The following is a 13674-nucleotide window of genomic DNA, read 5'->3' as shown; positions in this document are numbered from 1 at the left end:
AATATCGATAACCAGGCAATGTGAAGATTAAGGTGAGTTTGCCCCTTGTTCCTTTGAACATCTTATTGAAAATTCCAAGGCTAAGACTCATGTGCCTTACAGGTGGAAAAATCTGCTCTATTCTCTAGATTCACACCTGAGAGGTCTCACTGCTGGTGATGATTTGCCCCATCATGTTTCATGGCAAGCTGAATCACTGGGCTTCTCATTGGAGCTCAGCCTAGATTAAAGATCAGGTGAAGGCTGCAATGTTTGACTTGGGATCATCAGTTTAGCAATTTTGTGGGATCATTGCCAAATCTGCAAGAAAGAACCTGGACCATGAGCCTAGTCCAGGATACCTCTCTACCTTCAGTGTTGGCGAGATGTGTTGTTTTAACTTAAAATGAGATTACTATTGAACAACAAAGTCTGGGGGAGACCAGTGGATCTGATCAGAGGGTTTCATACAGCCCTAGCCTTCTCACTCCAGTCCTGTATTTTCAGGCAGTTGCTTTTACTGGAGCAGAGCATATCTCAGCTCTAAGCATCAGCAAGCTCGGGGTCCTAGGAATGCATTTCTGCCGTGGAGCAGAAGTTGCTAGGAAACCAAACAAGCAACAAGTTTATCTTCAAAGCCTGGGACCTTGGAAACTGGAATTATCTGGGAGGAATACCCTTCAATGGGAACTGTCGCATCTCATCATTCCTGGCAGAAAACATTCCAGGTTGTGACGAGGCGCTGACATGTGCCCAGGGTCTCTGCAGTGACCAGATTTCCAATAGCATCATGGTGGAAAAAATGCTAAGCATAATTACTTTTCAAACATATGAAAAAAACCCCCAAGAATTCAGCTAAAAAGGCTTATTATCATCTCAGAGACATTTTAAGCAGCAGTGAAACATGGGAAGGCATGTGGTCACACCAGTTATCTGTCAGGTCAGCAGCATAAGGCAGTGTCCCACCAGGGAACTGCAGGCAGATCTCTCCCTCTGAGCCTGTACATAGCTCTTGGTTTAGTTTTCAATTGAAAAAGCAATTGAAAATATCACCAGTCACCAAAGGTTTAATTAAAATAACACTGGTACCATAAAAAACAAGTAGCACTGATAGGTAACAGCCCATTTTGTAATCTTTTTCCACAACAGTGGTAATTTCAATGAACCTCATCCCTATGGTGTGAGATGTGGACATCTCTTGTTGACTACAGTACGAGGAGAGTCTGCAACCAGAGATATCTCAGATCCCAGAGCCAAGGTCATCCTGTGGCTCAGTCTCATGAGAGCCACGGACAGTCAAACAAACCTCAGATCTGTGATTGGTGTTCAAAGGGCATCTTTAGAGGGCTGGTGTTTCAGGGGTTTTGCTCTGTCACACCAGCAACTCTGCTATATGAGGCCTGGCCTCAAGCTTGGGGTGGTTGTAAAGATTGTTTCCTGTGAATGAGGTACACCTTCAGCCATGCACCTACATTATGGATTTGTACAAATGTGACTTCACTGATGACCAAAAACTCAACATACAACAGAAACTATCATAAGAATTTGAAGTTAACCAAAGCTGAAGGCACCCAGCTAATTGAAATACTTGAAAATACTAAAATTAATTAATTTGGAGACTGTGACAATGTTCTAAAAATGAACCATGGTTCCAGATCCAAAATACAATGTCTAGAGGACTGGAGACACAAAAAGTCTAGTAGAGAGAGCACAGATCTTGAAATTAAGCAACAGACACACACGTCAGCTGAAGTACTTAGAAACGTAAATTCTGAATGATTTCCTCAGATTTCTGTGCCAAACTGTCTTTCAAGATCCAAGGCCCAATCTTTAAAAATTAGCCACTCCATAACACACAGGCAGATGTTTATGAGTGTTGCTGCTGTACATTGGAAAGAGGCAGCCCTGAAAATATGTGTCATATGCCACGTTCTGGCAGGCACCAGTGACAATTCTTCTGCTGGAGTGTCAGATGGCTTTTAGGATGGGTGGTTCCAAGTTCTGTTTCTGCAGGCAACGTCAAACTGCAAGTGGTCATGTTGTGCAATGTAATGATGGACCAGATGTTCCTGGATGGTCATGGATTGGTACAAAATTCTAAAGAAAAGGAAGGAGATAGAAAATGTCTGTGTATTGAATGATTGTTCTTGTGCTTCTCCATGAAATGTTACATTTTCAAGGTATGTCTGAGTATCCTCGGCACTTTGAGGGTTTTGATACAGTCCAGAATGTGCAGGTCTGCACCACTTGTATCATTTGAACTCCATTTCTGGGAAAAGGTAGGAGTCAAACCTTTGACTGGTGCAGAAGTGCAACTGTACAGTTATATCTTAAGAATCAGCAATGATGTAGGTTCCTTGGGTACTCCATATCTCCCAGAGAGGCAACCCCACTTCACCTTCCTCCTTGCACCCACCCTGCAAGTAGAATCACCTTCCTCCTTGCACCCACCCTGCAAACAGAAACACTTGCAAACATACAATTAAGAGATAATATCAGTGAGATAGAGCATAACTGCTGGATAATGGTCTCTTTCCTCTATGTAACCACCACACCAAAGCAGTGACATTTATTTCCCAAGTGGAAGATACAGCTCTGACCCTGTGATAACACAATCTGACAGTTCCCTCCATGGTGGGCTGGGTCAGGGGCTGATGTGCCCCAGTGTGTTGCATTTTGGCTGTGGGCTGCTGGAGCAGTTGTTCATCACTGAGCAGTTTGCATACCTGTTGGCTTAGAGCACGTGGATCTGCCCAAGCTGCTGAAATATGATTCAGTCCCTGGGCCTGCCTCCTATTTCCCCTTGTGCATGGCCTTGCAGGGGAACAGCCATGAATGGTGATGGCACAAGCAGACCTGAGGCTGGCAGGAAAAGCTGCACTTTTTACTCATCCAACAAGTCAAGAAGTTCTGTTACCCATCTGAGTTTGGCCACTTTTATGCTTTTGCATCATTTCCACATGGAACAGAGGGGACAATGCACATCCATTAGAGACACAGAGAGAATCACCATTCTTACTGTGACCTCTTTTGGCGGTGTCAGAAGAAAAACTCAGAATGGATTGGCCAGTGGGAGAAAACCATCTGTTTGCTCCTAAGTCTGAATAGATGTTCCCTGAGTGAGCAGCTGTGCCAGTGCAAGACAATTGCCTTCCTCCCTTCCCTGGTGTTACCAGTCCCTCCCCAAGGTCACACAGTAGACGAGTCTGCTGAGCACTCATGTGCTTTGTGCAAGACCTCCCAGCTGTGACAAGGGCTCTGGTTTTGTCTGAAGCTGCTCAAGAAGGTCACAGGATCCCATCAGCAACTGAAGGGGTGGGGTGGTGAACTCCAGGTGGCAGGCAGTGGAACTGGAGGAATCACAGCCAGGCCCAGGAAATACCTGACTGCAATGTCCCTGGGGATCAGAGGGAACATACCTGCATGGGGTGGATAGGCACTTTGGAAGAAGGTTCTTGTTGTTCAGATAGACATTTGGCTTAAATCCAAGGGTGTCAGTAGGCGACTTTCACAAGAACAAGACACGTAATAAAAATCCCCCAGTGGTTTTCTGTGCTATCAGTTTTCTCCTACTGGAATGGGATAGGTCTTATCTTTTTAAGGAAACTGTCAAAAACTTTTCCTGAGAACATCCCCCCTCCATTGCTGCACAAAGCTAAAGAAAAATGCACTGCTTTCCTCTGAACTGCTTGCACACTGGAGACAGGCTGCAGGGGTTTGGTGGGAAGCTCCTCCACACCAAAGCAAAATAGTGTGTGCAGATAAGACTGGCAAAGCAAACCCTTCCCTGGCTGTTTCCTATATACATAACATGACTTCTTCATGCTTAGTCACTCTATTCTCCTTTGTATGACATGCCAGGTGTCCCTTTATTACCCTGCTGTGGCTGCTTCTGTGGTTCTCCCTCAGGAAGATCTGAGAGCCAACCTCTTAGCTTAGCCTCTGCCTGCAGGCAGGGATTGAGATCAATGTGCTTCACCAGGACCTGGTGGGTTTTCCTCCCTGGGGATCCCACAATTCTTTTGCTGTCTTCTACCAAACACTTGGATTCACCAAGTGACCAAGGGGTCTTGTTGTCAGCTTGGCTGGAATTAATATGTTGCTCTTGTTGCCTCCCAGAGTGAGGGCTAAAGTAGATGAGAAAATGCTGTTAAAATTGCTCATCTCAACTCCAGTTCCTGCATCTGCTTCTGCCAGAGAAAGGATCTTCAGCCTTGCAGCAGCAGCAGCCTCAGGAAGGATGCTTTCACAAGCATTGCAGGTCAAAAGGTGGAAAGCAGAGTGGTGAGCACATGGAGAGTTGTTTTCTATGCCAACTTGTCTCACTCCACAGGTCCACCCCACAATGTAAGACCTCCTAGCCAATTGTCATGAACTTCATTGCTCCTATTTACAGTGGCCCCTTATTTCAGTCCTTTAGCACTGGTTCAGTCACAAGGATGAGTTTGGCTTTGAACACAATGGCTTTGAACATGTTACATACACCTGCTTTTCCAAACTGCCCTGTGGTTTTCCTCCAAAGCTCTGCAGGTTGACAGCTGTGGACTTGATGAATTTTTAATGTTCAAAAGGCCACAGAAACTGCAAGGAGGGACTGAGGCATGTGGACCCTGAGCAGGCTGTGGGCTTCTGGCTTCTCAGCTCCCAGGACATGTTGCTTTAAAAGTGTCCTGCTCAGTCAGCCAGTGAAACAGTACTGGAGGGACACAGGGAGATGAAAAAAATCCCTTTTCCCCTGTGGATATAACAAACTGTTGTCTGAGTAGTTCAGTTCTGAATCCAAAAATTTCTTTTAAGGAGAGTCTAAAAGGAAGCCAGATTTTTGCTCCTTGCACAGATCCATAGTGTTGCAGGAACATCAGGTACTCGGGACATATCAGGAGCATTAAACTGCATTTTTGAATGCCTAAATGATCCATCATTTGCTGAGGCTGAATATAAAATGGGTTATTTGGGCTCTGGAGCTTGATTACCAAATGGTGGGGATTTCAAGAAGAATTTCCTGCAGTTCCTGTGTCATACCTCCCAGCCTGTGCACACACTTGAAATGCCCTCAGGCATCTCAGACAGGACCAGATATCTGCCTTTAAGCAGCAGAATTACACCCTGGATCTCCCATGGAAGCCCAGACTTGCAGCTTGTAGGTAGACAGCCACTTGCTTTTGGGTATTTTTGTTCCTGTTCTACTACACAGGAAACAACTCGTTCTCATTTTATGGGCTGTGTTGAAATGTGGGGCAAAGGGAGGAAAAGGAAATCCCTGGCAACCTGAAGGCCTTCCTGAACTCAGACAAGTCATGGACAGGCATCTGGTTTTATTCTGAATGAGAAACTAATTCCAGTGAAGTTAGCAGAAACTTTGCATGAGGGTTAAAAGGAAGGATTTCAGCTTCCCGAGAAAACCCACTCACTAAAGCTCCCTAGAAATTCAAATACCAGATTGATAAGGTCAGAAAAAAGCAATCTTGGCTGCTTATCCAAAGGCTAATCACTGATCTTTTGTGCTGGTTGTGTGTAGTATCTGCATCTTGATAAAAAATAATCCTGTCATCAGCTTCTGCTGAGAGAGGGTGAAGGGAGGAGTTAGCAAGAAATCTGGTGCCCTTCTCTCAGCAAGGGATTCTTGCAAAGTGCTGGCATATCTTAGCAAGCATTGTCGATTTTCATTGACTTCAACATATTTTAGATCAAGGGGAAAATCCGGAGGAAGGAGAACACATTGGGTTGAAAGATTATGAGAGTCCCAGGAATTGTGACAGTGAGAAGTGTGACCTCATTTTCTTTGGAAAGATAACAGGGAAAAAAAGATGCCATGCTAAACTCTACAGTGTCTTACGCTGCTCAAGTTTTTAAAATAAAAGACAGAATTTCCCTCTTTGAATGTGCTGCCTGTTGTTATTTACTAGAAAACAGGGTTAAGATGCACGTTCTTCTTCTGGCTCAGCCCTGCCCAGCTCTTTGAATTCAGGGGTTTTCTGGGAAGTGCAGAGTCTGACTCAGACCGTGAAGTGTTAGGTCCAAAGGCCTTTGACACTACTCCCACTGACTCTGGAAAAGTTTGTACAGTCTGGCTGCTACTCATACCAATGAATGTTAGACAAGTGAAAATAAGTTGCTTAAATCTGAACTAGTTCCCCTCGGGTTCCCTTTAAAGCCTGTGGAGAGGAGTCAGATGCTGCTGGAGAGCAGTTCCTCTGACCTAATTTAGGATGAGATGAGTCACTCCCTGAAAGAACCTGTTTTTCCCCATGGACCATAAGGGGAGTCCAGGATGGCTAGCTCAGCCTTGTGTGCCTGACTTTGAGACAAATCCTCCTCCACCTGTCTGTTTTTACAGGCTGTGCTTCACTGCTTATGGTTGCTGATGCAGTGTGGATCACATTATTGCAAGAACAGATACATCCTCTACTGCCTCAGCATCGCCACCAGACATCACATACCAGGATTTGACTGATAACTATTCTGATCACAGTGCTAGCGGCTGTCAGGGTCAGGCTGGTCTTCCAATATAGCTAAAACTGTCACATTTTGTGCGAACAGAGTTATAAATGGGATCTCAAAAGCATTTCTGTTCCAGTGGAAATCAGGAGAGATGTTATGTCGCAGGGTGAGCCCCCTGCGTCGAAAGGACTTGCGACAGGAGGCTAAAAGCAAGTAACAGGCAAACTCATTATCTGCATGTACACAGCAAATGGTGTGAAAAGACCTAGTCCTCCTCAGCTCTCCTGTGTGTTGGTTAATATCTTCTGTGTCTCCAGTCAAACTCATTTACTCTAGTGCAAGTGAAAGCTGTGTCTGGTCTGGGAATGGTAAAGAGGGTCAGGGGACTCCCACAGTGGGGATATACAGGCAACTTGCTTTAGTATTCTTGTATCTAGTGTTAATTCTAGGAAATAAAAAACACTTGACACATCTGCTCTTAGTTATTTGCAGAGGCCCAAATTTGCCAAATCAGTTGTCGAAAGCTAACACCGAGGTTGTCAACATGCATCTCCTTCTGGACTCAGTTGGGCTGATGGAGATGTTCTCAACCTGCTCTTTCTGCCCCCATCACCCTCCATCCAGACCCTCTCACCTTAAATCTGCTTCTGGTTTGCTCTGGAGGCCAGATACTAGCCTGTTCAGCTCAAAAGAGCTCCCTGAGATAATATCGGCATACTAGCCCTCTGGAAAAGGACCTGTCCCGTAGCTTTGGCAGCTGTGTGCATACTGGATGATGCACTGGGTTCCTTCAGGCACAGTTGTTCAGCTGGTCTCCAGCTTTCCCTCCAGCATGAGGCACTACATGTCAGACAATGTGGATGGTTGGAGGCTTTGCTCATGTTGAGCTGCAGAACTCCAGATTATCTGGTCTCCCTAAAGAGAAAAACCTTATCCATTGTTGGTGATGCTGAGGGTTCTGAGATGGGTCTATTTAGATGTCAAGCGGGCATGGAGCCACTGCAGCCTGGCAATGCCAGCTCTGGACATCTGGAAACCTCAGGGAGTGATGCTATGGTGTCTCAGGGGACCAAGCATCTTCTTCTAACCTCTCCAGCCTTTACAAAGGAAGGTTCCTCAACTTGATCCCATCTTGGAGACTCCCATGGGGTGTTGTTGGTGCTTCAACAGGGCAAAACAGTTCCTTCTTGGTTAAGTCTGAGGTGTAGAAAAGGATGAGACAGCTCAGACTGTGTGTAGTGCTCCAGCTCACACACAGGACATACACCATATTCACTTCAACTGATCCCTGGCACCGACACACAGCAGTTGGGCTGGTAAAAAACTTCCTTTCCCATCACCTGAAGTCCATCTCAGCCTCTTGCCATCACTGCTACATTCACCTGTGATTTGCTTCCACTTTTCACCAGTGTAAATAACTACAAGAGGTAAAACAATCGACAGCCCAGCCCAGAGACAGCCATGAGGAGGTGTCCACTAGCCACTGGTGTCAGCAGCAGCCTGGAGTTAGGAAAGCAGCATGTCATAAAGCAGTTTCCATCAACTTCCACCAATGCTCCTGAGCTCAGGTAGCAGCTGGAGATGCTGCTGGAGTCCATACAAGCTCAGTTCACTTGTGGCAGGATTGAGTGATGCACATGCCTGAACACAAGACACAAATTTTGGAGGTCCCTCAAAACCCACCTGAGCCACATGATTGGGTGCCCCAGCCCAAATGTCCCTTTGCAGCTAGTCCATGGAGAAGTCTTTACAAGTGTCTAGACAAGCTTAGACTTGTCTCCCTGGATCACTCTACACCTCCAAAATATAAGTCTTTCCAATTGCTAATTAGGACAATCATTGGCAACTCCACTAAGCAGAAGTCACCAGCCCTCCCACACACTTGTATTTCTGTGACATTGGCATAAGGAGCAACTTATTTGACACCCATAAATTTACCTCAAGGTAAAACCACATGAGAGCATGGAGAAGCAATTCCCTGGATTTTCAGGTACATTTTCCCCCAGGAAAAATGAAGAGAAGAGAATAAAAAAAGGTAATTACTAAAAAACCCACCACCTAGCTCTTAGGAAATAAAAAGTATGGTGATACTGATAGGGTTCCACTTTGATGAGAGGCCAATTGGTTTGTATAAGCTCCATCAGCATCACTGGGGGAAATCCATGCAGTATATTGCTAGTTTGGCTCCTCGCTTCCAATTCCTATTCATATATGTACCACGTTTTACTGCAAATTTCAGCCATTTCCAGAAACTTGTCACCTCTTCCTCCGAGTGTGTTAGCAAAAGAGGGAAATCAAATGCTCTGCACTTTCCCTCAATAACTCTTAGTGCATGTTTTCGCTTTAATCAGGAACAAAATGCTTTCTAAGTAGCATCTGATGTTGCTGGTTATCTGCATGTCGCTCTGCGCGTTTATAGCCCAGCACGTTTAGATAAGAGGTCACTTTAGATGCTGACATGAAGGCAGGTTGCTTGAGATGGGTTGAAAGGTGGCTTAAGCACTGCTGTAGGGAGCAAAAGTTTTCCTGGTGTTGCTTTTTCCATATCTTAAAGATTATGTGAGTTAATTGCAACAAGGTAGTGTGTGCACTCTAACATGGGAAAGGGTTTGGGGGGCAAAAATGCTAAAAACAGAGAAGACAAAGGTTTGCATAAGTGTAAAATGGGCAAATAGCCTTCCATGTGATGATGCTCCCCGGAGCAAATGGGACAGGATGGGATGAAGGAGCTGGAAGGAGAGGCATTACATGCCTCCAGGCTCTCAGTGAGGCCATGCTCTAAGGACTGGAAACCACCTGCAATTCCTCAGCTAGGGATTCCTGTGGGAAGGAGTTGCCACAGGCAGTGGCTGTGCCAATGCAGCACAGTGAGGAGCCTTGCCTCCTCTTGGCCAGCTGCAGGGAAGGGAAGGGAGCAGAGCTGGGATCCAGAGGAGCAAATTAAGGCTATGACAGATGAGCTTTGGCAGGAAGAGCTGTGGTAGCATCCATCTCTGCTGTCAGAAAAGCAGCTGCCCCCGCAGCTCAGCTGCTTGGGGTTGAACCCAACCCACCACCAGTTTGGGCACCAATGCCAAGACCAAGTGCCCTGGGGCCAGTGGGGCCGAGGAGCAGTGCAAAACATCTTCAGGCAGACTGGGCAGAGCTGGTCTGACAAAACCTTTTATTTTAATCTGACAGCTCTCAGAATTGCTGCTGTGATAATTTCGCCCTGGTCACCTTCAAGCCAAGGTGAACCAAGAGTTGGAGTCAATGGCCTCTGAAGGCCTTTTGAACCCCTCCTGCAGGGGAACTGGTATTTAAGTGAGTTTAATGCCTATTTATGTCAAATTTATACTACTTGTGCAGTGTTAAGTGGCTGTGGGGAAATGCCAGACCCAATAAAATGACTCTTACTGAATTAAGGGGGTAAATTTGGTCCATCCAAATGCAGTCCTCTTGTCAAAGGGAGAGCAAATAGGCATCTCTGTGTGCCAATGGCAGATCTCACATACCTGTGTCGAGTGCATGTTGGTCCTGTGTTTCTCTCCTGCATCATTTCCTTATCACTTTTTTGAACCCTGGCCCCATCCATCCTTTTCCTGAAGGACTGCAACAACAGTTTTGCCTTTCTCTCCTGCATCATTTCCTTATCACTTTGCAACCCTGGCCCCATCCATCCTTTTCCCGAAGGACTGCAACAACAGTTTTGCCTTATGGTTTGTCTGGGTGGTAGAATCAGGCTTGTTGGTGCATTGCAGTTCCCATCTCTGCTGTGATTAAATGATAATAATAGCAACCAAATTAATTTGTTAAACAGATTTCACACACACTAATACATCAGAAATTGGATGTTTATATATCCCTGCAACTTCTAGGTGCTTTCAGTCTCCAGCTGCTGTCCCTGTCTTAGCCCGAGAGGAGCAGCAGTCCAAACATGCATTCCTGTTTATTTGTGAAGTGATCTCGTAGCCAAACCACCACCCCCATTCCATTTTTACAGGCTTGTCCCTTATTAAGGTATAAGTAGCTTATTCTCACATGTCCTATGCAAAGTCCAGATGGTAGCTAGAAAGGGCAGCTCCATCAGACACACACCAGCTGTCGCCTGTAACCTCCACGCCAACCATCCCCAAAACAGCCTTTTATTGCCTGCAACTCTTTAGTTTACACTAACACAATGTTGGATTTTTGGGGGGGAAGAACAATGAATTCTTGATCTGAGTTTCAGGATTGTCACTGGTTTAAAGAAGATGCTGGGCAGCCAGAGACTATGGCTATAATGAATTAGAGGGTTATAGATACTGCTTTTTCCTTTCTTTCTTTGCACAGGATAGGACAGTACTTTTTTTACTAATGCAACTAGTACCTTGTTTCTCTGGCACTCACTGGTCAGTTCTTTCTGTTAACCATTCAAGAAAGCAGGAAAGAAAACTTCTTTACTAAAATGAAACTGTGACTGCAAGGGCACAAGGACTACAGGATGATTCATAGGCAGATGTAAATTTTTTCAAATTTTTACATGTGCTTCCTTGTACTTGTCTTGTTTTCAATTTTCTACCTCTATCTCAAGTTTTCTGTAATCACTCTAAAGAGGATGGTCATGGGTTCTGCTATCAGGCTAATAAAGTGCAGCGAAGTCAACAGACCTGTCTCTGTTGACTTTAAGCTTTGGATCATGCAACAGAGAGTAAAAACAAGTCCCTTATGACAATAACAAAGTTGCTGGGGTTAATGGGTGTTTTTGATGCCAGAGATCCTTTAGGATTCATGTAATTCAAAGGAACAAAAAACTTCTTAAACTCCCAGCCGTGCACTCTTTGATTCAATGTAATCCCCATAAATTTAAGGCAAAGCCAGATGAGCAATTTAAACCAGGATGCATGTGCCCCGTCTGAATCCTCAGCTCCAGCCACGGCTCTGTGCAGGCAAGAGGAGGGGGCTGCAAATGCACGAGGGGTTTTAGAGCTGCCTTTGGTTTCTAAAGCATTTCATCTTGGGCTCTCCTGTGTCAGCGCTCATATCCCTCCATTTCTGGTGGAAAAGCAGTTGTTTTTTTTCCCTGCCGGTGGGCACCCACACTGGGGGAGGCCAGGCAGGGACCCTGCACCCCAGGGCGACAAGCTGAGTCCTGGAGATGCCAACATGGCATGTCTTTCCTCAGCATCCTCCTTCAATCACATTTTGTGCCTCCCCACTGAGCTTGCCGCATTTTGTATGGTTTTAGGCCCCTGCCCCTCCTCATGCCCTCTAGAGCTGTGGTGTTTAGCTCAAGGCAGTGGGTTCTTGGGGACAGCAAGGTAAGGGTCACAGTGAGGGGCAAGACAGCACCAAGCTCTTCACAGCTTCAGCCCAACCAGTCCAAAGCCTCTGCTCCTCTCATGCTGGGAGCCTCCAGTCTCCACTGGAGCCAGGGGCAGGTCTAAGGGACCCAGGCATCAGTCCTCATTGCTCTTGCAAAGCAGCTTTATTAGGAAGGTTGTGTGATAAGGGAAAGTGTTAGCTAGCTGCCATGTTAAGTGGTTGGGAGTGAGTGGATGCACGAGACCTGAGAGGTCCTGGCAAAGAGAGATCAGTGTTATCCCAAGGAAGCACAAACCTGGAAGCCCTGGGGGATATTAATAGGAACTGTGTGAAATCTGCAGCCCCAGAAACCCTGCTGCTCTCTCAGAGTAATTAGCTAAATGTGAAGTGCTGTTTGCCTGAAAGCTGGAAATAGCAGTGCTGAGAGAAAGTAGAGACATCAGTGCATCCATCGAAGCAGGCACTGCTAACTGGTGTTCAGCAATTAAAATGCTTTCTCTGGAAATGCCTGTGAGTGTTAACTGCCCCACTGCTGAGAGATGCCCTCGATATCGCTGCCAAATATCTGACTCTGGTCTGTTGGGACCTGCCTTCTCCATCCAGGTGCTTCGTTCATTCAGGTGGTGGCAATAAAGCAGCCAAACTGGTTTTAATGCCGTGTTTAATTCTGAAGCCTGTCACGTTGGCTTTGTTTGGACAATAATCGGATAAAAATAGTATCCAGGCTTTTCTTTCTGACACCTCCAAAAGCTGCACAGAGGTCCTTTTAAATTGATCTAATGTGATTTGGAGTGATCTGTGGAGCATGGGAGAGGGTGAAACAGTGACTCTAATCTATAGATTCCCCTTTTTCTTTGGGGAGGAAGATGATAATTTGTCCCACGGTGTCACTAACAGTGGTGGAGTGTTGCAATATTGGTATCACAGAGAAAACAGTTTTGGTTATGAGGTCATTTTCTTTATCTGATTCCTGCCTCCATCTCTCAAAGAGGGATAGGGTCAACTTTATACCTGGCATAAGGCTCACAAAGAGGGTTTGTTAAATTCAGATGAGACTCCATTCAACTAAAGGACAGGGAGAGAGCTATTGCAGGGGTCAAGCTGTAATCTCAGGTCAGAGATCAAGCACCAAGACAGCATCCCTGGATCTGAGTCTCCTAGCAGCCATATTTATGGCTGTTTGACAGGCTTGGATGAGGACCCTGCTTCATATTTCATTGCATGGGGATTCCTAAACTAGCTGTGAAGCCCAGGCAGAGCAGTGCAGAAAGAGAGATAAAAGTGTGGCTGCACTGAGGTGCCACAGGGGATGGATGTGTGGGAAGCCAGTGCAGGCACCTCTGACTCACACTTACCTCCTTGCCAATTGTCATGCATCAACCTCACTCAAGGTGTCCTCACCAGGAGCATGAAAATGACTTGTGATCCTACCCAAGGGACATCCTGAGCCCCAGACCTTGTTACCTGGAAACTGAACACCTGAAGGCCAAAGGCAGCAGAATTTGTAGGTGGAGGAGTCATTCCCCCCAGCAGAATGATCTGCCACAGCCTTTTTGCGAGGCAAATGTAAATGGGTACTGTGAATGCAGCCAGATTACTTCTTTTTTTTTTCTCCAGACATACTTTGGGAGGCATTTCTTAGACCATAGCCACAGGCTGCTGCAGCTCTGCTGAAGGCAACTTTTTTCAGCTGGCAAACCAGCCCAAACTATTTGCTGAAACAGGACCTGGTTTTGTTATTTGCTTCTCAATTCTCACAAAAACTGAAATGAGGAATTAATACCTTTTTTTAAGGTCTGATTTCCAAGAATTTAGCATGTCCTGTTGTGGCTTTCCTTCTCACTCTCTTCAACTACCTGACAGGAAGTGATAGAGATGTGGGGGTTGGTCTCTTACCCTAAGTAACAAGTGTCAGGATGAGAGGAAATGGCCTCAGGTTGCACCAGGGGAGGTTTACATTGCATGTTAGGA

The sequence above is a fragment of the Acanthisitta chloris genome, unplaced genomic scaffold, assembly GCF_000695815.1.
Source record: "Acanthisitta chloris isolate BGI_N310 unplaced genomic scaffold, ASM69581v1 scaffold6827, whole genome shotgun sequence".
NCBI classification, from domain to species: domain Eukaryota; kingdom Metazoa; phylum Chordata; class Aves; order Passeriformes; family Acanthisittidae; genus Acanthisitta; species Acanthisitta chloris.
This window is presented reverse-complemented; position numbering follows the sequence as displayed.